At 43.5% G+C, this 27,862-nt stretch overlaps 1 pseudogene; it reads left to right on the top strand.

The window, feature by feature from the left end:
- The first annotated feature begins 1,320 nt into the window (after window positions 1-1,320).
- Window positions 1,321-26,697, top strand: LOC112074622 (AF4/FMR2 family member 2-like; annotated as a pseudogene).
- Window positions 26,698-27,862: the final 1,165 nt, after the last annotated feature.

Below are 27,862 nucleotides of genomic sequence, written 5' to 3'. Positions count from 1 at the left end.
AAAAGTATCTCTAAAAGCTTTGATGTTCATCAGTCCACAGTAAGACAAATTGTCTATAAATGGAGAAAGTTCAGCACTGTTGCTACTCTCCCTAGGAGTGGCCGTCCTGCAAAGATGACTGCAAGAGCACAGTGCAGAATGCTCAATGAGGTTAAGAAGAATCCTAGAGTGTCAGCTAAAGACTTACAGAAATCTCTGGAACATGGTAACATCTCCGCTGACAAGTCTACGATATGTAAAATAGTAAACAAGAATGGTGTTCATGGGAGGACACCACGGATGAAGCCACTGCTATCCAAAAAAAACAAAAGTCTGAAGTTCGCAAAAGAGCACCTGGATGTTCCAAGATATGTTCCAAAATACACTGTGGACAAATGAAACTAAAGTTGAGTTGTTTGGAAGGAACACAACACTATGTGTGGAGAAAAAAAGCCACAGCACACCAACATCTAAACCTCATCCCAACTTTAAAGTATGGTGGAGGGAGCATCATGGTTTGGGGCTACTTTGCTGCCTCAGGGCTGGACAGCTTGCTATCATTGACGGAAAAATGAATTCCCATGTTTATCAAGACATGCAGGAGAATGTTAGGCTATCTGTCCGTCAATTGAAGCTCAACAGAAGTTGGGTGATGCAACAGGACAACGACCCAAAACACAGAAGTAAATCAACAACAGAATGGCTTCAACAGAAGAAAATACTTCTGGAGTGGCCCAGTCAGAGTCCTGACCTCAACTCGATTGAGATGCTGTGGCATGACCTCAAGAGAGCAGTTCACACCAGACATCCCAAGAATATTGCTGAACTGAAACAGTTTTGTAAAGAGGAATGGTCCAAAATTCCTCCTGACCGTTGTGCAGGTCTGATACGCAACTACAGAAAACGTTTGGTTGAGGTTATTGCTGCCAAATGAGGGTCAACCAGTTAATAAATCCAAGGGTTCATATACTTTTTTCACCCTGCACTGTTAATGTTTACATGGTGTGTTGAATAAAAACATGACAACGTTTCAAATTCCAAAGGGTTCACATACTTTTTCTTGTCACTGTATATGTTGTATTTGATGAAATTGATAATCAGATGTCAGATGCATTATTCTCTTAATAAGAGAAGTGAGAGTGTGAGAGAGAGAGAGGAGAGGTGAGAGAGGAGAGAGAGAGAGAGAGAGAGAGAGAGAGAGAGAGAGAGAGAGAGAGAGAGAGAGAGAGAGAGAGAGAGAGAGAGAGAGAGAAGAGAGAGAGAGAGAGAGAGAGAGAGAGAGATGCGTGTGATTGATGGGGCTGTCTTCGGCTGTCTTCAGGCTGTGTGGATTTGGGAGTCATGTCAGTGACAGGCGGACTCATCTCGTCCAACTCTGTGTCGCTGCTGAGCGTGCTGAGCAGAGAAGCACAAGGCCGCGGCGTGTGGCTGGCGCCGAACATGAGGCAGAGCACAAGGCTGCTCTTAGCAAAATGATGACACAAAAGAAATCTGCGTCACAGCGCATCAGTGCATTAGTCACACACGCCAGTGGAATGATATCAGTCCGGGGTCACAGAGGGCTAGGTAGTGCTGTTGAATATGAGGCTACAGTAAAGCTTTGTCTATCACACAGTAAATGTTTTATCTATACAAAAATATATACGTTTTTTTCTCTCTGTCCTTCTCTATATGTTCTCTCTCTTTTCTCTATCTCTCTCTCTATTTCTTCTCTCTCGTTCTTTCTCTCAATCTCTCCTACCCAGCAATCCCTGTGGCCACGTCTCGGACCAGTGACCCGGGCCACTCTAGCGGCGCCTCGGCCAGCTCCAGTGAATCAGAGAGCAGCTCCGAGTCGGATTCAGACAGTGAGAGCAGCTCCAGTGACAGCGAGTGTAACGGGCCTCCCGGACCGCCACCCCAGAGGTATAACACAATCGCTCCTTACTGTATTGTACCAACCAACCGGGACAGTCATATATTTTTTTACTGTATCAACCAATACTCAATCATGTTATATTAAGGGAAAAACATTTATCCTATTATTTTAGGCTACAGAAAAACACACTATATTACACTAAATACCACTAGTACAACATTTTGATCCAGGGATGAAACCCCCCATCTACTCTAATATCACTATTATTTTGATAGGATTAAACTACCCGACTTAGTAGCAACTTTCCCTCTTTCCCGGTTGTTGCAGTTGATGGTAGTGAAGGACTTCGACACTTGCATGGCAGCTTAGCAGCTCAAGTGCCAGGCAGAGTAGTATTCCACAGAGGAGCACTGAGTGTTAGACCCGGGTAAATATTTACCACAGTGCATCTGGGCGCCCTCTACAGGCCATATGACTTCCTGTCTACCAGGGAAAGCCAATGGGAACAGCCAGGTGGCCAGAAAAGGCCTGTCTGTCTTTAAGGATGTTCTCATTCCCTCTCTAAGTGCACTCCACTGATGTTTTACTAAAACAACAGGAGTTTTCCGGAAGCCATGTTTAGATGGGATTTAAAGGCTGAGCCTTTCAGAGAGGAAGAGTGAAAGGGAAAGTATGTGTTACTCATTGGTTTGATAGCATATAACTCTGAAGAGACAATTGAATTATCACATTTTACTTTCATGAGTCAACACAGTGTTTTATGAAGCTATGTAGTCTACTATCAAACCAAACGTGGATCTATCTAACTGTATATTCTTTGTCCTTGCTACTTATTTTGTTCTCACACAGCCTGAACCTCCATCAACAAAACAAATGGCAGCTGGATAAGTGGCTGAACAAAGTGACCCCACACAACAAAGCACTTATCAGTACCCAGCCAGAGAGAGAGAGCCATGGGCTCTGCAGCTCCCAGCCTGACCACAGCCAGCAGCACCTGGAAGCCAGGACCTGGCCCCAGGAAAGAGCAAGCCTGGGCCCACCGTCCTGCTGGCCCAGACCGACGCCAAGGAACGGGCCTCCTCAGCCCCATCCGAGAGAAAGGCCAAGCCCAAGACTGACCAAAGGTCTCAGAGGGCAAGAGTTCAAAGTCCCCAGCAGCGGCGGGGTGGAGCCGCCCCAGCCAGACGCAGCATTGGAAAGAAGCAGCCAAAGAAAGTGGAGCGCTCATCCAGCCTGGAAGAACACAGCTCCTGTCCAAGCCCATCAACCCCTCCATCAGCACTACCCCTAAGGAGAAGGAGCCTCCCGCTCTTCTGGAGCCGCCCAATCCAGGACCAAGGCACCAGTGGAAAACTGCCCCTAGGAAGGAACCTCGCACCACCACTACCACTACTTCTACTCCAGCTCATCCTCCCCCAGCCCCAGTCCTGGACAAGAAGAAGCACAGGGGCCCAGCAGGATCCTCCCAAGTCCAAGGAGTTCATCGAGACGGAGTCTTCGTCGTCTGAGTGCCACTCTGAACCAGAGGACTTGATCAAGTCCCTAACCCTCCCTGCCCAGGTCCCAGCAGCCTGCAGACTCTCAAAGCAGCAAGGACTGCAACAGCAATATCCTGAGTGTCAGTAGCCTTTACCAGCACCTGCAGCACTTCCATCTCTATCCCAGACCCTGCTGTGGTTGGGGGCTTACTGGAAGACCCCCTCTTATCCCCTGTCCCCATCGTCCAGAACGAACTGCTGTCCCCTCTCAGGGACTTTGAGGACATCAAGTCACTGTGGGTGGAAGATCGAGCTGAGCTTCCTGTCTAGAATCCCAGGACAGGACCCCCCTGAGCCCCCTCCTGTGAAGGTTGAGCCCCAGGAACACTGGAAACCAGCACCAAGCACAGACACCAGTCCCCCGCCAGTCAACAGTCTACCCCTGTTGAAAAAAAAACCTAGCAAGGCAAGAGGAAACACAAGGCAAGTGCAGAACCTTTCTCACTCTTTTCTCTCTAGGTACTAACTGTATTGTTTGTAGGATAGTGGTTGGGAGTGTGTCCATGGAGGAGCAGTGAGAAAGTGCTGATAGTATGTTCAATGCTGACTGTGCCGTTTTGTGTGTGGTTCTTCAGTCGGACCATGTAACGCTGTCGCGGAGCAAGAAGTTACGGTTGGAGAAAGACTCCATGCTTCTTCCCCCGTGCATCTCACCCATTCACAACCACAAGAACATTAGCACAAAAGAGTAAGTGTCGCCCGAACCGCTCACAGTGCAAGTACTTACTTAACTCATCACTTATGGTTACTGGATGAGAAAAGGAATGTGTAGAACATCCTGTTATGTACTGTAAATGGTTACAGGGATGTTACACATTCATTATGGATGTCCACAGTGTACTTACAGGCTGTTGTTTTTCTCTGATGGGTGGTAGTACTGTATTGTTGTGAAATGCTACGTCCAACAGTGTAGATCCTCCTCAGAGAGGATGCTGGAGTACAGGAGCAGTGATGTTTCTAGTTATGGTATACCCTTAGCTGCTGCTAGCTCTTTGCTGTGTTCCTGTGTCCTGTGTGCCTACAGCTTTAAGGTAACATGACACCGACAAGGCGCCAAAAGCTAATTTTAGATATTTAATTAGCGCTGGCGGAGACCTACTGCTCATCAAAGGGACGCTGGTGACAAGGGTCGGGGGTCGAGTGTAGTGATCCGGAGGATGGAGTGTTCGCTAGCTGAGCTTTACCACTAATCCACTGCATATATTAAGATTTGATTTCCAGCACTGTGATATAGAGCTGCACGGTATCTAGTGCAGAACATACTGAACCCTTTAGTTCTGAGAACTGAAAGCCTTATAAATCAGTTGAATTTAGACAACCTCAAAGCCTTTTAATCAGTTTGAATTTAAGACAACCTCAAAGCCTTAAATCAGTTGAATAGACAACCTCAAAGCCTTTAAATCAGTTGAATTTAGACAACCTCAAAGCCTTTAATCAGTTGAATTTAGACAACCTCAAAGCCTTTAAATCAGTTGAATTTAGACAACCTCAAAGCCTTTAAATCAGTTGAATTTAGACAACCTCAAAGCCTTTTAATCAGATTGGAGTGTAAAGATGCTTTTTATTAATTCCGTTAAACCGACCAGGGTTCTGCTCATTTTCAGGCCTGTGAAACAAGACAAAATATGCTGCTGTTGACAAATAACCTGAGCAACATAATCCTAATGAGGTTTTCTGACTGCGTTTCCCCCGTTACTGCTTTAGGCGCTCTTGCGCCAGCTAAGCATTTTTCTCCCTCATATATAAAATCCCCATGAGTTTAGGGAACGGGGGCGAAAATAATCTGTTGTTGCAAACAATGTGAAAAATATTGTAGCTGTAGGAGGGAGGTGAGGCTTCTCGCTGCTACTTTACATTCTTGCTGGTTTTTAAACTCAATAATGACTTTGAGGAAACTATTTAACGGCAACTTCCTTACCTGTCTCTTATCTGTTAACATGGAAAAATTGATAAAATGTTATTGTTAATAGAAGCACACACACACACAGCTATACCGAGAACCCACTCACGTGGATCCAGACTGCAGTCCGCTGGGTTCCCCTCTGAGGGGCCAGGTTTCTGCAGCATGAGTGGATATTAGAAGGACTGTGAATCTAAGTGCTTTCTGTCTCAACAAACTGCCCTTCCACTGCCTGATCAATCAATATTCTGACCCCTCAGTGCACTACAGGGCTATTTCTAGTCCTATTTCTAGTCCTATTTCTAGTCCTATTTCTAGGCTGCCTCCTTAGAGGGTCAGGCACTGAAAGAATTATGTGGAAAAATGAAACGTTTTTTATGGTTTTAAACCAAGCCAAAAGGATATGTTTAAATGATATTAAATATCATTGATATACTCCTTTTCGTTCTTTTTTTACAATCCAAAGAACAAAACCAACGTATACATACGTACCGACAACTTACAGACACATACAAACAATGACTACGTCTCATCCGTCCAGACCCGCCTGTCACAACCCCATCCCTAGTGCCTGCATTACTGTTTGCCACATGGCCTTAAATTGAACCAATTTGTTTTTCTCAGTCGCCCATGCTATTTCAATAACAAATCATTACATTTTTTTCATTGTATTAAGGATGGCGGATTGATTGACTTCCTAATTTTTAGTATACGTTTTTGATGAGTGATGAGAAAATAATTTTACAGCCCATTGGTATCTCACTACACCCCCCATATGTCATGTCTTGAAATATGCACACAGGTGGATTAAAAGTATGTTTATATTGTAACTTTCTAGCTCCGCCCACAACTTCTGAACTTTATAGCATTCCTAGAAAGCTTGGATTATTGAATCATTATTATTATGACTCTACCATTATACTGTTACATTTGTGAATTTTGTGTAATACATTCTATATATATTAGTTTATACTGGATTAAGCGTACAATTCTGTTAGTTATGCTCAAACTTTCACTCCATCTTATGCCAACGTCAGTTCTTTTTAAATCTTGGTTCCATTGGTTGATCTTTTTTTCCAAGAGATTTTCAGTTGGATATGCTCTTTCATGAAACCCAACAGATACTGAGAAGAATCTGTACTTTATGCCTTACCGGTATAGTGCTGCATTGAATTAGTCTTATAATAAAAGCAGAAATAATCATTCATTCTAACAAACAGAATGTTCTAAGGCCAGCTGCTTTCTTTCAGGCCTGCACATAATGCCGGTACTTCTCAATTTTACAAATACCTCAGACAGTCAAGACATTTCTCATTTTTTAAATCCATCCACCACTTTGATGACATAGCAGTTGAGACTGGTTTGCATTTCAAAAGCTGTGAACTCACAGTATTGGGGGGGGGGGGGGGGGCAGGCCAAGTATTTTTCTTCTTTATGTCTGTTTTGGTATCACTTTGAAAGGTACCTACATAAGGATGTCATAACACTTCATAAGCAATACATTGGCGTTCATAAATGTTCTCGTATTTGTCTAATCCCAGCTCTCTGAGGAAACAGCCCAGGAAGAGAGAGCTGCTGCCTCCCCTGCTGTCGCCGCTCTCCGATGAGCCCCCGTCCGCCAGCGCAGGACCAGCGAGTGTTCCTCCTTCAGCCAGGAGGGCAGCGCTAGTGGCGCCTTATTACTACCCACCCTCAGCTGCTCTCTGCCCCCCTTCTCCTCCTCCTCCTCCATCCTCCTCTTCCTCACACAAGCACCGCAGCAAAGGAGAGAGCAAATTCTTCTCACATTCCAAGACAAGCAGTGTAAGTAGGGGCAAGCTGTTGTTCTTCGGTGTTATTATACAGTAAAATGGTATTTATTACTTTTGTACTGCTATCATCATCAATTACCGAGCAACATTTTTTAAATGGATGGTTTAAACTATTATTTTAAAGTGTGAAACTTTTGCGTCCACTCCGTTTGCTAAGAGAACGTGTCTTCTACAATTCATTGTGCAGAGAAGTTGGAAGACGGTGCTGTTGCTGCAGATAATTTCTCTGCTCCAGGCTTCTACCACTATTTCCTGTGTTTTTGCAAATCTAATCTAATTACCCTTTGAAAGGAGTTATAAACAGCCTTGAAGAGAGGGAAATGGCTGAATATGTTTAAAGCCAGGACAGAAAAATAACACCATAGCCACAACGTAACGGCAGTCCAAATCACCAAGATGAATCTTACAGTGTTATTAGACTTACTGCTGGATGCTAATTAGCATTTTAATTGACCCCTCCATCTCACAGGAGGAAAGATACCACAGCAAACCATCTGGCAGTTTCCATGGTAACGGTCAATCTGATTCTGACCTTGGTCCAACCCTCATCTCTGTCCATGGACACATGGAGCCAAGAAGACCGAAGCTAACGTTCAATAACAAGTATGTATGACTAACTAACTTCTCCAAACACTTCAAAAACACATATTGTGTTTTTTGTCTCTGATGTACTGACAAATTTGAATGACATGATGTACTAACAGATTAGAATGAACATGATGTACTGACAGATTGATTGACATGATTGCACTGACAGATTGATATGACATGATGTACTAAACAGATTTGAAATGATCGACATGATGTTAACTGAACAGATCTGAATGACATGAATGCACTGACAGATTGAATGACATGATGTACTGACAGATTGAATGACATGATGCACTGAACAGATTGCACTTGACATGATGCACTTGACAGATTGAATGACATGATGTACAGACAGATTGAATGACATGATGCACTGACAGAATTGATGACATGATGCACTGACAGATTGATTGACATGATGCACTGACAGATTGAATGACATGATGCACTGACAGATTGAATGACATGATGCACTGACAGATTGAATGACATGATGTACTAACAGATTGAATGACATGATGTACTGACAGATTGACATGATGTACTGACAGATTGATTGACATGATGCACTGACAGATTGAATGACATGATGTACTAACAGATTGAATGACATGATGCACTGACAGATTGAATGACATGATGTATGTACTAATTTAAGTCTCAAACATGATTAAAATGGAACAGAACAGAACCCAGGGAAGTTGACGTATGTGTGGGATGTGATTACAAAGTCGAGTTCCTCTGTATTGATCATTCAAAATGAAACATATTCAGCGTTTGGAGGACAACATTATCCTTAAGCAATCCAGGCAGTCACACAACTGCAAACAGATTTATATTTCCAACATAACTGACATGACTGACATATTCTCAATGTATGTGTTCTCCACAGAGTTCACACTGCAGACTACTACATGCAGGAAGCCAAGAAACTGAAGCACAAAGCAGATGCACTGGTAAGCTGCTGTTTTATTAGCCACCACAAAATGTATTAAAAACATTTAATACAGCATTTACTTTGGTAGAGAATATATTACACATACTAAACTCCTTACATTTGACATTGTCTGAGCCAGGCAATAAACATACTCTGTTTTAGTCAGTTACATGACATCACAAATATATATAGCTACAGACCAATGTGATAATACCATTTACAAACACATGCCAATGTGCAATTAGCAAGCAGCATGTCTGACTCAGCCAATGAGAGAATAAATATTCCTGCTGTGTAACAGTATAGCTTCCGTCCCTCTCCTCGCCCATACCTGGGCTCGAACCAGGGAACCTCAGCACACATCGACAACTGACACCCACGAAGCATCGTTACCCATCGCTCCATAAAAGCTGCGGCTTTTAGGGGAACAACTACTTCAAGGTCTCAGAGCGAGTGACGTCACCGATTGAAACACTATTAGCGCGCACCACTGCTAACTAGCTAGCCATTTCACATCAGTTACAGCTGCATAGCATTTAATAACAGACAGACAGACACTGGTCTTAATAACAAACAGACAGACACTGGTCTTAATAAGAGACAGACACTGGTCTTAATAAGAGACAGACACTGGTCTTAATAANACACTGGTCTTAATAAGAGACAGACACTGGTCTTAATAACAGACAGACACTGGTCTTAATAAGAGACAGACACTGGTCTTAATAAGAGACAGACAGACACTGGTCTTAATAAACAAGAGACAGACAGACACTGGTCTTAATACCAGACAGACACTGGTCTTAATATCAGACAGACAGACACTGGTCTTAATAAGAGACAGACAGACAGACATACAGACACTGGTCCTAGCTGAAGAATACTGCTAGGTGTACAGAGGAGAGCCCTTGTGGAGATCTTAGTCTTTTTTAAGTGATGATGTGGGATCTGTCTCTTTCACACCTCTTCAATGTCCTCAAAGAGGGCCTTGAGCCCAGGCGGCGGACGTGATTTACCAACACACTCATAGTGCCCTAATAATTGGATTCCAGCAATTATCTCCACAGACATTGTCCTTTATTGGAAGTTACATCCACTTGGCCATAAATCTGATCTGCGAGGTAAAGTCATCCATGAATACAAAATGAAAGGAATTGATTGCCCTTGTTACATGACTGTAATCGTTGAGCTGTAATGAATCTTCCACCAGCCCGGTCGTATGTGGTAAAAGTGGCTTACTTGAAATGGATAGAACCTGCTTGAGAGGTGCTTTCAGTGGAGAGTGGTGTGTAAATATATTATATTTTACACTTGTGTGCTCATGAGCTTCTTATTTGTCATAGGCTCTTTGGTTTTGTGTTTTGGGTCTTTGTGAGTTTGTATTTTTAGTAATGTATTTGAGAAAATTGAAGAAGATCAAAAGAATGTTCCGTTTCCCGAACATTAATGTAGCATTGTTATTTTTCCTTCTGATTAAATCAGCTTAATATCTGTTTTCACAAGAACTCTGAGGCTTTGGAAAATAATTCATGTGAGGAGAATATTTTGTGGCCTTGTAGTGTTGTGACTCTAATGCGGATCATATTCGATGTTCTTCACAGATGGAGAAGTATGGCAAAGCTGTTAACTACGCTGATGGGGCGCTGTCTTTCATAGAATGTGGCAACGCCATGGAACGGGACCCGCTGGAGGCCAAGTCTCCATACACTATGTACTCTGAGACAGTTGAACTCATCAGGTTTGTGTCCCCACCAATGTGTCCCTCCCTCCCTGCCTCCCACCCCCACTCAGGCCAGCAATCCCTACCTGCCCTCTGTGAAAATGAGCATCATTAAATCCAGCCCTGCTCCAGTCTACCCCACAAGTCAAGGCAATTAGCGGACCTCATTTTATTAATGGCAGTGAAAATGAAAATAGATGGACCTTGTAACTCCTCATATGACCCATGGATTCATGCACCGGTGATTGAAATATTTTCCTCAAAAACGATTAGACACAGAAAATGACACAAGGTCGGCAGTTCTATGAATGCTCCCCTGGCTTTAAGGATGCTCCCCTGGCTTTATGGATGCTCCCCTGGCTTTATGAATGCTCCCCTGGCTTTATGGATGCTCCCCTGGCTTTATGGATGCTCCCCTGGCTTTATGAATGCTCCCCTGGCTTTATGAATGCTCCCCTGGCTTTATGGATGCTCCCCTGGCTTTATGGATGGTCCCCTGGCTTTATGGACATTGAGTCTCCTCTCTTTTTTTATTTGAACTGAAATTATTAATTATTGATTTATGTTTTTGTCTTTTCTGCTTTTGAAGATATGCCATGAGGTTAAAGAACTTTACAAGTCACGTCAGCAACAGTAGCCGAGAAGAAATTAGCTGTATTGTGTGAGTTTTCCCTTGATATAGTTTCTGATGTGAACCTCTGTGTGGTTGAAGGAAATCCATCATTCCTCTGATGGGTGTGATGACGGACAAGGATCTCTAGCCTGTGAGGGTGTTTGGGTTGATTTAAGAAAATCCAGCTGGCTTCCAAACCCGTTAGATGCTAAACCGCCGCTTCGCTCAAACACGATTTAAATCTCCACTCAGCCATCCCTCCCGACAATCGGATGTATCTTGAAGGGAGCTTTAAAACACTGCTAAAGCACTTAATCAGCTTAAAGGGATCATTATTCTTGTATTTCATTAAGCTATTAGGGATAATGAAAGATTTCCTGGCGGCTAGCAACAGCCTATGAACATCTACAGTATACTAACCACACAGCTACAGGGATATGCTGCCTGTCATAGATTGTATAATCTGAGTAGAATGTCAGGGTTAGAATGTCATGGTTAGAATTAGAATGTTATGGTTAGATGGAATCGTTATGGTTTTAGATGGAATGGTTAGAATTAGAATGTTATGGTTAGAATGGAATGTTATGGTTAGAATGGAATGGTTAGAATTAGAATGTTATGGTTAGAATGTTATGGTTAGGCTCTCAGTCATAGCAGTGTAGACAGTGATGAGAGTAGGAGTGAGACTCCCAGGTCATAATTCCTGTGGTAGTAAACCGTTCAGACATCATTAGAGATTATATTCAAATATTTGACACTGGTTGACACGATCCATCCGTGTATAATTTGTTTTAGAGGGCAAAGTGTGTGTGTGTGTGTGTGTGTGCGTGCGTGCGTGCGTGCGTGCGTGCGTGCGTGCGTGTGTGCGTGTAAGAACATGCTGATGTGGTTTAGATCGGGAAAAACTAGGAAGTGTAGTGTGGTAATGACTTATTAATGCCAGAGTGCTGGTGTCATGTCATGGGGTGGTGCATATGTCCAAAGCATCTGGTGTCTGACTATTGCCTCTGTTTTCTAGCTTTTATTTTCTAAGCAATTAGAGAGGTAGATTTCATAACACCAATATGAAATATTCATGCATCATGGATATGTCATGTGTTAGAAAACACATTTTCCTTAGTTATTTATTTGATGCTTAATGTCTGTAATTGATACACAGACTGTTATGTTGCCAATACCAGATATACTGTATTAGTGTAGGTCCTGTATTTAATGGAATGTTATTATGCTCTTATCTCCATAGCAATCGCTGTTTATCCCTCCTGTACTTGAGAATGTTCAAACTAAAGAAGGACCATGCAGTAAAGTATTCCCGTTCCCTGATGGAGTATTTCAAGGTAACTAACTCTAATTCTAACTTCTAACTCTAATTCTTACTCCAAATTCTAACTTTAATTCTAACTCCAAATTCGAACTAATTCTAACTCCAAATTCTGATTCTAATTCTAACTCTAATTCTAACTCCAAATTCTAACTATAATTCTAACTCCAAATTCTAACTCTAATTCTAACTTCTATGAATAAAAAGAGTGATAGCTGTAGAACACGTACAGCTAATTGAAATGTATAAATTGAATTTATATTTGTGTTGAGTTGCGTGTACTCATTAGCTTTGCATGGTGGTCATTAAAAAACATACATTTTTTCGCGGTTAGTGTGCAAACTATGTGTATCAATTATCTACATACCTGTTTTAATTAATTATGTTGCATATTATTCTAGAGACGCTGTTTGTATTGCTGTGATAGCTTTTCTAAGCTGTGCAATGTGTTTGTATAGTGGTGCTGCCAAATGTCCTGTTCTCACAAACCTCTTCCATTCCAGAACTCGGCTAAAAGTTCCCAAGTACCTTCGCCATGGGGAGCCAATGGAAAGTGAGTAACATTTCACCTCAGTCATCTAATGTTGCATTACAATGCATTCTTTATACCAGATATCTCCCTGAACAGAACAATGTATGTGCCTACTCCTGGCCAAGCAACAAGCTAACCCTCTCAGATGCTGACTGCTTTGTTCAGACAAAGGTCATGACAGACAGAGCCTCTGTCAATGTGACTTCCAGCTTTCAGCACATCACACTGGTGGGATGAGCTCACCGCTTCACTGTTCTTCTGCATTTTCCATGGCAACTGAACCTAACTGATCCACCCTGTGTGTTTGGGTTTGGGTTCGCAGCCTACAGTGGGGCTACCGTGGGGCTACTGTGGAGCTACCATGGGGCTACCATGGAGCTACCGTGGGGCTACCGTGGATCTACCGTGAAGCTACCGTGGGGCTACAGTGAAGCTACCGTGGGGCTACAGGGAAGCTACCATGGGGCTACCGTGGGGCTACAGTGAAGCTACTGTGGGGCTACCGTGGGGCTACAGTGAAGCTACCGTGGGGCTACCGTGGGGCTACATAAGCTACCGTGGGGCTACAGTGAAGCTACCGTGGGGCTACAGTGAAGCTACCATGGGGCTACCATGGGGCTACAGTGAAGCTACCGTGGGGCTACAGTGAAGCTACCGTGGGGCTACCATGGGGCTACAGTGAAGCTACCGTGGGGCTACCGTGAAGTTACCGTGGAGCTACCATGAAGCTACAGTGGAGCTAATGAGGAGCTACTGTGGGGATACCATGGGGCTACTGTGGGGCTCGTCAGTGTGTCTGGCAGTTGGTGGTGAGCCATCCTCTGTGTGTGACTGTGAGCTCCCTTGAGCCTGTCTTTTCAAGGGCTGGGATCTAGCCCTCAGCCAAAGCACTGACCAGCTTCTGCTATTCTGCTGTGAGAGGCGCTGTCAGAAGCAATTAGCCTCAGATCCTACTGGCTCCTAGGGCTCCTGCAGCCTCCTCCAGTTCACCATGGTCACATTAGCCACCAACTGGCCTTTTTAATCCCGTGTCAGCTCCGCTACCTGCGGACTGTAATCAGCATTAGATTACACTCTGCTCTGGCCTTTCCCACAGTTTGTTTGTTCTGTCCTTGACAATCATGAATCTTTTTTCCTTATTGTTTTTTTTCACCATCAAGGGTTTGTTTATTTCAGCAAAAGCCTCAAACTATTAGAAAGGGAGCCGAGAGAGGCAAGCTGTTGACAGAGCATCATCATTTAACTTCACGGGGGGAGTGCCATTCAATTTAGTGCTGAATTACAGGACCTGGAGCTTGATTGTTTGTGTTTGGCACTAAAAAACTGATGAATATGTCCTCTGATTGATGTCTCAAGCCGGCTGACAGAAAATCAAGCCATGATTGTCAAGCCGAGATAAGCCCTAGTTTGCCGATAATACAAAATCAAATCAGTATTAGTGATTAAGTCTGACAGAGAGTAGTTAAGCCTGACGGACAGAAGTTAAGCCTGATGGACAGTAGTTAAGCCTGACGGACAGTAGTTAAGCCTGACGGACAGTAGTTAAGCTTGACAGAGAGTGGTTAAGCCTGACGGACAGTGGTTACGCCTGGTGGAGAATGGTTAAGCTTGACGGACAGTGGTTACGCCTGGCGGAGAATGGTTAAGCCTGACGGAGAGTGGTTAAGCCTGACGGACAGTGGTTAAGCTTGACGGACAATGGTTAAGCCTGACGGACAGTGGCAAAGCCTGAATGACAGTGTCTAAGCCTGGGGGACAGTGGTTAAGCCTGATGGAGAGTGGTTAAGCCTGACGGACAGTGGTTAAACCTGAATGACAGTGTCTAAGCCTGGGGGACAGTGGTTAAGCCTGATGGAGAGTGGTTAAGCCTGAAGGACAGTGGTTAAGCCTGACGGACAGTGGTTAAACCTGACGGACAGTGGTTAAACCTGACGGACAGTGGTTAAACCTGACGGACAGTGGTTAAACCTGACGGACAGTGGTACAGCCTGACGCACAGTGGTACAGCTGACGGAAAGTAGTTAACCCTGACAGAGAGTGGTAAAGGACACCAATACTAAAAGACACCAATACTAAAGGACATCAAAGAACAGTCTGCTTGGGCCAAGAAACACGAGTAATGGACATCAGACCGTAGGAAATCTGTCCTTTGGTCTGGAGTCCAAATTGGAGATTTTTGGTTCTAACCGCCATGTCTTTGTGAGACGCAGTGTGGGTGAACGTATGATCTCTGCATGTGTATTTCCCACCGTAACGCATGGAGGAGGATGTGTGATGGTGTGGGGGTGCTTTGCTGATGACAGTCTGTGATTTATTTAGAATTCAAGGTACACTTAACCAGCATGGCTACCACAGCATTCTGCAGCGATACACCATCCCATCTGGTTTGCACTTAGTGGGACTTTGTTTTTCAAAAGGACAATGACCCAAAAAACACACCTCCATGCTGTGTGAGGGCAATTTGACCAAGAAGGAGAGTGATGGAGTGCTGCATCAGATGACCTAGTCTCCACAATCACCCAACCTCAACCCAATATGGATGGTTTGGGATGAGTTGGACCGCGGAGTGAAGGAAAAGCAGCCAACAAGTCCTCAAAATATGTGGGAACTCCTTCATGACTGTTTGAAAAAGCACCCCCACATCCTCACACCTCCTCCTCCATGCTTCACTTTACTCCCTGTATATATAATTTACTTTACTCCTTGTATCTGTATATATAATTCACTTTATTCTCTGTATATACAGCTGTCTCTTATACACATCTAGATGTGTATAAGAGACAGGTGTAACTGAGTCAGGTTTGTAGGCCTCCTTGCTCGCACACGCTTTTTCAGTTCTGGCCACAAATGTTCTATAGGATTGAGGTCAGGGCTTTGTGATGGCCACTCCAACACCTTGACTTTGTTGTCCTTAAGCCATATTGCCACAACTTTGGAAGTATGCTTGGGGTCATTGTCCATTTGGAAGACCCATTTGCGACCAAGCTTTAACTTCCTGACTGATGTCTTGAGATGTGGCTTCAATATTTCCACCTAATTTTCCTCCTCCTCATGCCATCTATTTTGTGAAGTGCACCAGTCCCTCCTGCAGCAAAGCACCCCCACAACATGATGCTGCCACCCCCGTGCTTCACGGTTGGGATGGTGTTCTTCGGCTTGCAAGCCTCCCCCTTTTTCCTCCAAACATAACGAACATAATTATGGCCAAACAGTTCTATTTTTGTTTCATCAGACCAGAGGACATTTCTCCAAAAAGTACGATCTTTGTCCCCATGTGCAGTTGCAAACCGTAGTCTGGCTTTTTTAATGCCGGTTTTGGAGCAGTGGCTTCTTCCTTGCTGAGCGGTCTTTCAGTTTATGTCGATATAGGACTTGTTTTACTGTGAATATAGATACTTTTGTACCTGTTTCCTCCAGCATCTTCACAATGTCCTTTGCTCTTGTTCTGGGATTGATTTGCACTTTTCGCACCAAAGTACGTTTATCTATAGGAGACAGAACGTGTCTCCTTCCTGAGCGGTAGGACGGCTGTGTGATCCCATGGTGTTTATACTTGCGTACAATTGTTTGTACAGATGAACGTGGTACCTTCAGGCGTTTGGAAATTGCTCCCAAGGATGAACCAGACTTGTGGAGGTCTACTATTTATTTCTGAGGTCTTGGCTGATTTCTTTTGATTTTCCCATGATGTCAAGCAAAGAGACACTGGGATTGAAGGTGGGCCTTGAAATACATCAACAGGTACCCTTCCAATTGACTCAAATGTTGTCAATTAGCCTATCAGAAGCTTCTAAAGCCATGAATTTTCCAAGCTGTTTAACTTCTCTAGGGTATGTGGGACGGTAGTGTCTCACCGCGTCAACAGCCAGTGAAACTGCAGGGCGCCAAATTCAAAACAACAGAAATCCCATAATTTAAATTCCTCAAACATACAAGTATTTTACACCAATTTAAAGATACACTTGTTGTACATCCAGCCACAGTGTCCGATTTCAAAAATATTTTACGACGAAAGCACACCAAACGATTATGTTAGGTCAGAGCCAAGTCACAGAAAAAGACAGCCATTTTTCCAGCCAAAGAGAGGAGTAACAAAAAGCAGAAATAGAGATAAGATTAATCACTAAACTTTGATGATCTTCATCAGATGACACTCATAGGACTTCATGTTACACAATGTTTTGTTCGGTAAAGTTCATATTTATATCCAAAAATCTGAGTTTAGGCGGGACGCTACTGTCTCACTTGGCCAAAAGCCAGAGAAAATGCAGAGCGCCAAATTCAAATAAATTACTATAAAAATCTAACTTTCATTAAATCACACATGAAAGATACCAAATTAAAGCTACAATGGTTGTGAATCCAGCCAACATGTCAAAATTCAAATAAGCTTTTCGGCGAAAGCAAACGATGGTATTATCTGATGATAGCAACAGAGTAAACAAAGAGAGAGAAGCATATTTCAACCCTGCAGGAACGCGACACAAATCGCAGAAATACAAATATAATTCATGCCTTACCTTTGACGAGCTTCTGTTGTTGGCACTCCAATATGTCCCATAAACATCACAAATGGTCCTTTTGTTCGATTAATTCCGTCGATATATATCCTAAATGTCCATTTATTTGGCGCGTTTGATACAGAAAAACACCGGTTCCAACTTGTGAAACGTGACTACAAAATATCTCAAAGGTTAATTGTAAACTTTGCCAAAACATTTCAAACTACTTTTGTAATACAACTTTAGGTATTTTGTAACGTAAATAATCGATAAAATTGAAGACGGGATGATCTGTGTTCAATACAGGATTAAAACAAACTGTAGCTAGCTTTCTGGTCACGCTCCTCTAACAAACAGGACACTTCAAGTGACCCTCGTTCAAGATGGCCGTACTTCTTCATTACACAAAGGAAAAAACCTCAACCAATTTCTAAAGACTGTTGACATCCAGTGGAAGCGGTAGGAACTGCAAGAAGGTCCCTTAGAAATCTGGATTCCGAATGAAAACACATTGAAAAGAGAGTGGCCTCAAAACAAAAAAATCTGAATGGTTTGTCCTCGGGGTTTCGCCTGCTAAATAAGTTCTGTTGTAATCACAGACATGATTCAAACAGTTTTAGAAACTTCAGAGTGATTCGCATATCTTGTCTTCTGGGGATGAGTAGCTGTCAGTTTAATTTGGGCATGCTTTTCATCCAAAATTCCGAATGCTGCCCCCTACCCTAGAGAAGTTAAAGGCACAGTCAACTTAGTGTATGTAAACTTCTGACCCAATGGAATTGTGATACAGTCCATTATAAGTGAAATAATCCGTCTGTAAACAATTGTTGGAAAAATTACTTGTTTCATGCGCAAAGTCTATGTCCTAACCGACTTCCCAAAACTAGTTTGTTAACACGAAATTTGTGGAGTGGTTGAAAAACGAGTTTTAATGACTCCAACCTAAGTGTGTGTGTAAACTTCCGACTTCAACTGTATATATAATTCACTTTACTCCCTGTATATATAATTTACTTTACTCCTTGTATCTGTATATATAATTCACTTTATTCTCTGTATATACAGTGTCTTCAGAACGTATTCATACCCCTTGACTTTTACCACATTTTGCTACTTTACAGCCTAAAATGGATTTAAAAAACAAAATTATCCTCAACAATTCCCCACAATGACTAAGCGAAAACTGGTTTTAGCAAATGTATAAAAAATGTAAACAGAAATACCTTATTTACATAAGTTTTCAGACCCTTTGCTATGAGACTCGTCTGGCCACTCTACCATAAAGGCATGATAGGTGGGAGTGCTGCATAGATTGTTGTCCTTTAAGAAGTTTCTCCCATCTCCACAAAGGAACTCCGATGGTCACTCTGAATTTCTGTCAGAGTGACCATCGGGTTCTTGGTCACCTCCCTGACAAAGGTCTTTCTCCCCGATTGCTCAGTTTGCCAGGCGGCCAGCTCTAGAAAGAGTCTTGGTGGTTCCAAACTTATTACATTTAAGAATGATGTAGGCCACTGTGTTCTTTGGGACCTTCAAAGCTGCGGAATTTTTTGGTACCCTTCCCCAGATCTGTGCCTCGACACAATCCTGTCTCAGAGCTCTACGGACAATTCCTTTTACCCCATGTCTAGGTTTTTCCTCTGATATGCACTGTCAGCTGTGGGACCTCATATAGACAGGTGTGTGCCTTTCCAAATCATGTTCAATCAATTCAATTTACCACAGGTGGACTCCAATCTAGTTGTTGAAACATCTCAAGGATGATCAATGCAAACAGGATGCACCTGAGCTCAATTTGGAGTCTCATAGCAAAGGGTCTGAATACTTATGTAAATAAGGCATTTCTAAAAAGCTGTTTTTACTTTGTCATTATAGGGTATTGAGTGTAGATTGATGAGGAAAAAGCATATATGTATCCATTTTAGAATAACGCTGTAACGTAACAAAATGTGGAAAAGTCAAGGGGTCTGAATACTTTCCAAATGCACTGTAATTCACTTTACTCCCTGTATATATAATTCACTTTACTCTATGTAAATAATATAAAGTACTTTACTCTTTGTATGTATAATTAACTTTCATCGCTTAGTGTACAAAACATTATGAACACCTTCCTAATATTGAGTTGCACCTCCCCCCACCCCCCCAATGTCTCTCCACTACCTTTTTTTCTTAGTTTCTGTAAGTAACTGTTTTGCCCAGGATACCAAAATCCATGGTGTCCAGTGGTTATACAGTACGCTATCACCTCTGTGGTGGTGATCTGACCTTTCACTTCCAACCTCTAACCCCTGACCCCTGTATTGTGTCTTTGTCTTCCCAGGAACACAGGCACCCCGTCGCCCCTGTCTCTGAGTCTCTCCCCAGTCAGTTGGGGCAGCAGCAGTACGGGCCCTGCGGGCTCCGGGGCCTCCGGCAACGTGGCCATCCCCCAGCGCATTCACCAGATGGCCGCAAGCCACGTCAACATCACCAACAACATTCTCCGGAGCTACGAGCACTGGGACACAGCAGAAAAGTTGGCCACAGAGAGCCAAGGTACTGGAGACTGGTGACTGGACACAGTCTCTCTGTTTTACAACAGGATGTTTGTATAGGAGATGGCAGAAATGGCAGATTTTGTACATTAGTAGAATAAATTGTGCTGTAGATACCGGGTAGGGTGGTAACTGTAGCTGATGTAGCAGTAATAGTTACATACAACATCCATTACTCTTTTGTTATAATATCATAGATTTGTGTTAATACATGTATTCCCATTCATCTACCTTGCATTCAGTAATTATATATGAATAATTATTCCTATTGGTTAGGAACCAAGGCCAGTCAGATTCTTTCATCACCCTCAGGATGGCCTCAATATGGACTGATGTGTTCTGTATTCTTTTGTGGCGATATGGAGAATAAAGGAGCCCTAAGCCTTGACCCATTTACTGTCATTAGTGAGTGAATGTACAGGCTAGAGAGAGACCAGCAGAGATATATGGAGGACACCCCTCTTGACTGTGTATGGAGGGTTTGATGTGTCCTGTCTCTGTCATTTCCTGAGCCTAGCTGATTAGAGGGGCAGGTTACGTGGTTGTGTGAGGCAAGAACTCACTCTCACAGCCTCAGAAGTATCCATTAGAAGTTGATCCTCTCTACACCTCTCCTCCTCTCTGTCGACACTCATAATGAGCTCAATTAGAGCCTGTTGGATGGTGTCTTTGGTGGAAATGAGACAGGAATCGCCCAGTTATGTCACCATAAGGCCTAGGTGGGCCTTTCAGCACATACTGATCACGAGAGCTGTTACTTTTAGGATTGAGCCGTTCCAGCACTCAATCACCCACTGTTTATTAGGAGGGAGGAAGAGAGGATATGAGGGAGGGAAGAGAGGATATGAGGGAGGGAAGAGAGGATATGAGGGAGGGAAGAGAGGTTAGGAGGGAGGGAAGAGAGGTTAGGAGAGAGGGAAAATAGGTTAGGAGGGAGGGAAGATAGGTTAAGAGGGGGGGGAAGAGAGGTTTGGAGGTTGGGAAAGAGGTTAGGAAGGAGGGAAGAGAGGTTAGGAGGGAAGAATGAGAGATTAGGAGGGAGGGAAGAGCGGGAAGAGAGCTTAGGAGGGAGGGAAGATATGTTAGGGGGAGCAAGAGAGGTTGGAGGGAGGGAAGAGAGCTTAGGAGGGAGGGGAAGAGAGGGAAGGGAGGGAAGTGAGATTAGGGGGGAGGGAAGAGAGGTTAGGTGAGGGAAGAGAGGTAAGGAGGGAGGGAAGAGAGGTTAGGAGTGAGGGAAGAGAGGTTAGGAGTGAGGGAAGAGAGGGAAGTAGGTTAGAAGGGAGGAAAGAGAGTTTAGGAGGAGGGAAGAGAGGTTTGGAGCAGGGAAGAGAGGTCAGGGGAGGAAAGAGAGGTTAGAAGGTAGGGAAGGAGGGAAAAGAGGTTAGGAGGGAGGGAAAAGAGGTTGGCAATAGGGAAGAGAGGTCAGGAGGGAGGGAAGAGAGGTCAGGAGGGAGGGATGAGAGGGAAGAGAGCTTAGAGGGAGGGTGGAGAGGTTAGGAGGAGGCAAGAGAGGTTAGGAGGGAGGGAAGAGAGAGAAGAGAGTTTAGGAGGGAGGAAGAGAGGTTTGGAGGGAGGGAGAGAGGTTTGGTATGGAAGAGAGGTTAGGAGGGAGGGGAGAGAGGTTAGGAGGAGGGAAGAGAGGTTTGGAGGTAGGGAAGGGAGGGAAGAGAGGTTAGGAGGGAGGGAAAAGAGGTTTGGAGATAGGGAAGAGAGTTCAGGAGGGAGGGAGAGAGGTCACGAGGGAGGGAGAGAGTTTGGGGGAGGCAAGAGAGTTTGTAGGGGAGAGAGGTTAGGAGGGAGGGAAGAGAGGCAAGGAGGGAAGAGAGGTTTAGGAGGGAGGTAAGAGAGGTTTTGGAGGGAGGGAAGAGAGGTTTAGGAGGGAGGGGAGAGATTAGGAGGGATGCAGAGAGATTAGGAGGGAGGGAAAGAGAGAGAAGAGAGTTAGGAGGGAGGCAAGAGAGGTTTGTAGAGGGAGAGAGGGTATGGAGGGAGGGAAAGAGAGGCAAGGGAGGGAGGGGAGAGAGGTTAGGAAGGAAGAAAGAGAAGTTAGAAGGGAGGCAATATAGGTTTGGAGGTAGGGAAGAGAGGTCAGGAGGGAGGAGAGAGAGGTTAGGAGGTAGGGAAGAGAGGTTAGGAGGGAGGGAAGAGAGGTTAGGAGGGAGGGAAGATAAGTTATTATGGAGGGATGAGAGGTAAGAGAGATTAGGAGGGAGGGAAAATAGGTTAGGAGGGAGGGAAGAGAGGTAAGAGATGTTTGTTGGGAGGGAAGAGAGTGTAGAGAGGTTAGGAGGGACGAAAGAGATGTTAGGAGGGAGGGGAGAGAGGTATGAGGGAGGGAAGAGAGGCAAGGAGGGAGGGAAGAGGGGTAAGAAATGTTAGTAGGGAGGGAAGATAGGGAAGAGAGGTTAGGAGGGAGGCAAGAAAGAATAGGATTGAGGCAAGAGAGGTTAAGGAAGAGAGAATAGGAGGGAGTGAAAATAGGTTAGTAGTGGAGAAGAGAGGATAGGAGTGAGGGATGAGAGTTTTGGAGGGCGGGAAGAGAGGTTAGGTGGGAGGGAGGGAAGAGAGGTTAGGAGGGAGGCAATAGAGGGAAGAAATGTTAGAAGGGAGGGAAGATATGGAGGAGATGTTTGGAGGGGAGCAAGCAAGGTTTGGAGGGAGGGAAGAAAGGTTAGGAGGGAGGGAAGAAAGGTTAGGAGGGAGGGGAGAGAGGTAGTTGGGAGGGAAGAGAGTTTAGTTTGGAGGGTGGTGAGGTTAGGAGGGAGGGAAGAGATAGAGGAGAGGTTAGGAGGGAGGGAATAGAGGTTAGGAGGGAGGCAAGAGTGGTTCGGAGCGGGGAAGAGAGGTTAGGAGGGAGGAAAGAGTTGTTAGGAGGGAGGAAAGAGAGTTTAGGATGGGGGAAAGAGTTGTTTGAAGGTAGGAAAGAGAGGTTAGGTGAGAGGGTAAATAGAAAGAGAGATTATGGGGGAGGGATGAGATGGAAGAGAGTTTAGGAGTGAGGCAAGAAAGGCTAGGAGGGAGGAAAGAGAGGTTAGGAGGGGAGAAGTGAGGTAAGGAGGGAGGGAAGAGAGGTTAGGAGGGAGGGTGGTTAGGGAAGACAGGTTAGGAGGGAGGCAAGTGAGTTTAGGAGGGAGGCAAGTGAGATTAGGAGGGAGGGAAGAGAGTTTAGGAGGGAGGAAAGAGAGGTTATGAGGGAGGGAATAGGGGTTAGAAGGGAGGAAAGAGAGGTTAGGAGGGAGGGAAGAGAGGGAAGAGACGTTAGGGTGGAGGGAAGAGATGTAAGAGAGGTTAGAAGTGAGGCAAGAAAGGCTAGGAGGGAGGCAAGAGAGATTAGGAGGGGAGAAGAGAGGTTAGGATGGAGGAAAAAGAGGTTAGGAGGAAGGAAATAGAGGTTAGGAGGGAGGGAAGAGAGGGTAGGAGGGAGGAAAGAGAGGTTAGGAGGGAGGGAAGAGAGGTTCGGAGAGGGTAAGAGAGGTTCGAAGAGGGGAAAAGATGTTCGGAGAGGGTAAGAGAGTATCGGAGAGAGGTAAGAGAGGAATGGTAAACAGGGCCTTCATTTTGCTATTACACCTGTCTGTCAGTCTTTGTCTTGTACACACACACACCTAAACACTCACTCTCTCCTCTTCGCCTTCTTCCACAGAGTTCTTTCAGGAGCTGGACTCAATGATGGAACCTTTGAGCCAACACAGCAGCATGATAGAACTTGTGCGCTACATACGTCAAGGACTGCACTGGCTACGGATAGAGGCCCACTTGTTATAGTGCTGCGGGAACTGGAACTAAACTGTCTGCCACTCTGTCTGTCTGTGTCACACCTCCATCACTACCTCTACCAGCCAGCAACGCCCACCATCCCCCAGTCTCCAGCCATCTGATAACACCCCAATGGACCCCCACCACACTGCCAGCCAGCAACCCCGCTACATGTCACCTCTCTGAGGTCAGAGGTCATCATTTGCTCTACTACACAGTCTGTCGCTCTGCTCCCTCTGTACAAGGTTGACATTTCCAATGGATGTGGGGGGAAAAAAGTGAAGTCCCACTATCCAAGCCCCAAAGCGAATGAGAGGGAAGTCCCACCTAAGACCTGTGGAGTGTCTCCAAAGCGTGCCACTAGAGGAGAAGGATCTGTGCTGTTTTGGTGGTTTTCTGCCCGACAGAGCCCTGTGATTTCCCTGTTGCTTGTTTTGATCAGACCACCCCTGAGGGCCTCTTAGAACACTGGGAGCGTTGTTCAGTTCACACCTCCATTCCAACAGGAATATGGATCAGGAATTTATAAGTGCTTTCAACTCTTCACATGTTTAGTTTTTGTCAATGCCTTGATGAACTGACTGACAGAAGCCAGTTGAATAAGTGTCTCTCTCTACTACTATCTGACCGTTGATTTATGGTCCTCAAGACCTCCGTCTCATGTCAGATAATACTTACAGCAACAGTTAGCCTACCCTTTAGTACCATTGGAACAACAAATCATTCAAAATGATTCGATTACTTGTTGCTTATTGGAAATGAACAATGAATAATCAAATTCAATCTGCCACCACAAGCAATTTCTCTGGTTTTGAGGGATTTGCATAATAACATTGTGTCTACTACAGCAGATGAGGATTGTGTCTTTCAGCCCCAGAGGTTGGTGGTGTCTTTGTGTTTGTTTGGTTAACTACAGTAATAAGAGGCCGGATATATTCCAAACCAGCACACATTTTCCATGGGTCTAAGGCAACGGGGAAGGCATGAAGTGTTACACCACCTGAGACTGTGTTCAAAGGTCTAATGCAGCCATTTTTATCGCAATATCAAATCATTTCTGGATAACATTTAAGTACTTTACTGTTATTGTTTTCAATTAAAATGGCCAAAAATAAATAAAAAGCTAAATTTAGCTAAGACTGTCTGGGAGTGGTCTGACTGGGAGGGGAAAACTGAAAATGAGCTGTTATTGGCAGAGAGGTTTGGAACTCTCTTTCTTATTGGTCTATTAACTAATTTACCACCTGGTGATCTGACCATGGAAGGCCAAAACTCCCTCCCATCAAAACAGGCTGAAAGGGCATTATTATAATTTTTACAATTTCAAAGTATTTTTCCAACCTCATAGTGTGGAAATATATATGAAACACCAGAAAATCACATTTTGACTGCACTGGGCCTTTAAATAAATATGAATTTAAATGATTCACTGTTATAACACCACCACAAACAGTGAACACCAGAATGAGTCCATTAGCTCGTCGGAAGATATGTACGTACGTGATCTTTTCACTGTCTACGATGACTGCTGTATATCACAATGTTGGTTCAGCTGTCCACAGAGAGGTGTAGACTGTTGGAGAATAATCCATAGGAACACTTCTTATGTGTTCTGTGCATAGTTGTACATTTGATTGTCCATATATTTAAACGTGGCTTGATGGAGATACTGTATGCCGTCTGTATGAGATACAAGCAGTTGTCCTAAGGAGGAAATATGATGGTTGTTTTGTTTTTTGTCTTTATGTGGATGTGATGTGAGAGAATGAACTGTAGGGAAGTGTGTGTGTTGCACTGTGCAGAGATGATTTTGGGGATGGATTCTCTATCGCTGGGTGTCCGTGCCTCTCTCTCTCTCTCTCTCTCTCTCTCTCTCTCTCTCGCACAGTCCATACAGTTTATTGGAGTAGACCATATCTCTAATGTTAAATGTGTATGAGAGACAATGCGGATGTGTGTGAAGTATGATTTTCACTATGATAAAACAAAGTGCCTCCGTATCCAGTGGAAATTATTAAGAGTCTATATTTAAGAACAAGAATGAATCTAAAGGGTTTTTCCATACCATGTTGGTATATTAGATTTTTTCATAAAACCACAATTTATTCATGTACTTTTTACTGGCAATTATGATACCAGGTTTGGCTTTAAAATTACAAATGTGTGACTTACATGTATCAAATTTCTAACTCCGGTACTGTTTTGAGGATAGTGAATGTGATTTTCAGAACCGCTTAAACATGAAAATGCTTAACGTGACTTACTGTAATTAACTATAATCAATAGGTTAACACTTCAAGCCATTTACAGCAATGGCTGGATGATAGCACTAATTGTGTTCATTATCTTGTTACTAAGAACTGAGAAATGCTCTTAATTCACATTCAGTGTTTCTGACATTTAGAAGTAAGAATAGTGATCCTTATAAGAAGTTTAGAATTTTTATCTATTGATTTTAGGTCATTAAGCCAATTAAGCGTTTTGGAATTTCCGAAGAAAAGACTGAACAAATTACAGACAAAACAATACGTTAAACTGGATTTTAAAAATCACTTAATGTTGATCCATTAACTGTCTTATTTATGATTCATGTCATTCAGTGTTTGTTTTATGGGTCAGTGCAGTAGCCTACATGCTAATCGTAACTGTGCTCAGTCAATTCCAAATCTATTTTAAAGATGTAGGATACCACACCATGTGGTAATAGCAATATTTACACCAGTCCTACTGTAACGAAATGGATAGAAAAATCTGAAAGACAACCTAACAACTTAACAACTTCTTTGTACTGTATCTGAAGGTCATTTTTCATTTAGCCTTTTGTGACAACTTGTGATCTCATAACTACCAGTCAGAGTTGAGGAAAATGAAGTGTGTGCATAATTTTTTTATGCAAATGATCACATTTTCTCCTCCAGTCCAAAGTAGCCAACTGTCTTTGCCTTTATGAGGAAAGCAGTTTGTACATTTCCAGTGGTTTTTCCCAGCTGTTCCTGTTGGCGCTAGAGACAGGCCATTCTGTCAGGGAAATCTGGGGCCTTTTGGCAGCTAGTCAACAGCACAAAGTAGCACTGGTATCCTGTTCTCTCTCTCTCTCTCTCTCCCCTGTCTCTTATACACATCTAGATGTGTATAAGCTCTCTCTCTCTCTCTCTCTCTCTCTCTCTCTCTCTCTCTCTCTCTCTCTCTCTCTCTCTCTCTCTCTCTCTCGCGCTCTCTCTCTCTCTCTCTCTCTCTAATCCATCGTCTGATATAAACAACCAGCTCCAAACTAAGTCCCTGTCTGGCACTGACGAGGAGCAGCTAATGTCTTCTATTCATTCCACAATGAGGAAAGGCTGAATTAAATTGGCTTATATCCACCGGAGAGAACATGATCCATTTTTGTTTCAAATATACGGTTTTATGTCTAAAACATGGAAATTGTGAAACGTTGAATGAGGTGCCATCTGGACTGGCAGTGTTACCAAGCCAATGTATGGTGTGACCTAGTCCTCAGCTTGGTAAAACCAGGTGGTGATGATGACATATCAGGAAGGAATTACTCATTAAATGAGTCCCTAATTGGCTTGATAATATATTGCTGCTACAAATGTTGATATTTCATAGATAGATTTTATGAATACAGGAATTTTCATTTTAAAATGAATACTTCTAGAGAAATGTTATTGAAAATAGCCCACAAATCTTTTAAGCATTGCAGAGTAAACACAAAGATGTATCCTAGCTATAGTAGATGTATTATGGAGTTCTGCTCACCTTGCTGTGTTCTCAGTTCAAAGCCTGAACAGTATTTGTCACTATCAGGCACTACTTAAGAGCAGGATCAATAAGACTTACAGTGTTCATGTTCAGAGAATGTTTTCCTCCGTTCGCTTTATTTAATTCCAATGCAGACAAATCAAGCTTATCTAAGGTAGAGACTATGGTGAGGGGGGGTTGGCAAGGCAGGCGTCAAAACCAACCATTTATGCTATCAAACTCCTTATCAATTTACACCTAGAAGAAATCTGACATTCTATCAACACAATAGCATTGTGCTACAAATTGTTGTATATTTATCATGTTCTTATTAATCATAATGTATTATTTTTGAAAAGCTGCTTTTTTTCTGGATTGAGTGAGGACAACACAAAGCCTAGTAGCTCGACTGAAGTCTGCCACTTTGCTCCGGTCATCTCTTGTTCCATTGTACCACTACATCAGGAAAGATGATCTCCAATGAACACTGTCCCAGCTGGAAGCATTGCTCTGCAAATGAAGC

Source organism: Salvelinus sp. IW2-2015, unplaced genomic scaffold (assembly GCF_002910315.2).
Source record: "Salvelinus sp. IW2-2015 unplaced genomic scaffold, ASM291031v2 Un_scaffold2722, whole genome shotgun sequence".
Classification (NCBI taxonomy): Eukaryota; Metazoa; Chordata; class Actinopteri; order Salmoniformes; family Salmonidae; genus Salvelinus; species Salvelinus sp. IW2-2015.
Note: the sequence above shows the minus strand (reverse complement) of the source record. Positions and strands in the feature narration are given on the sequence as shown.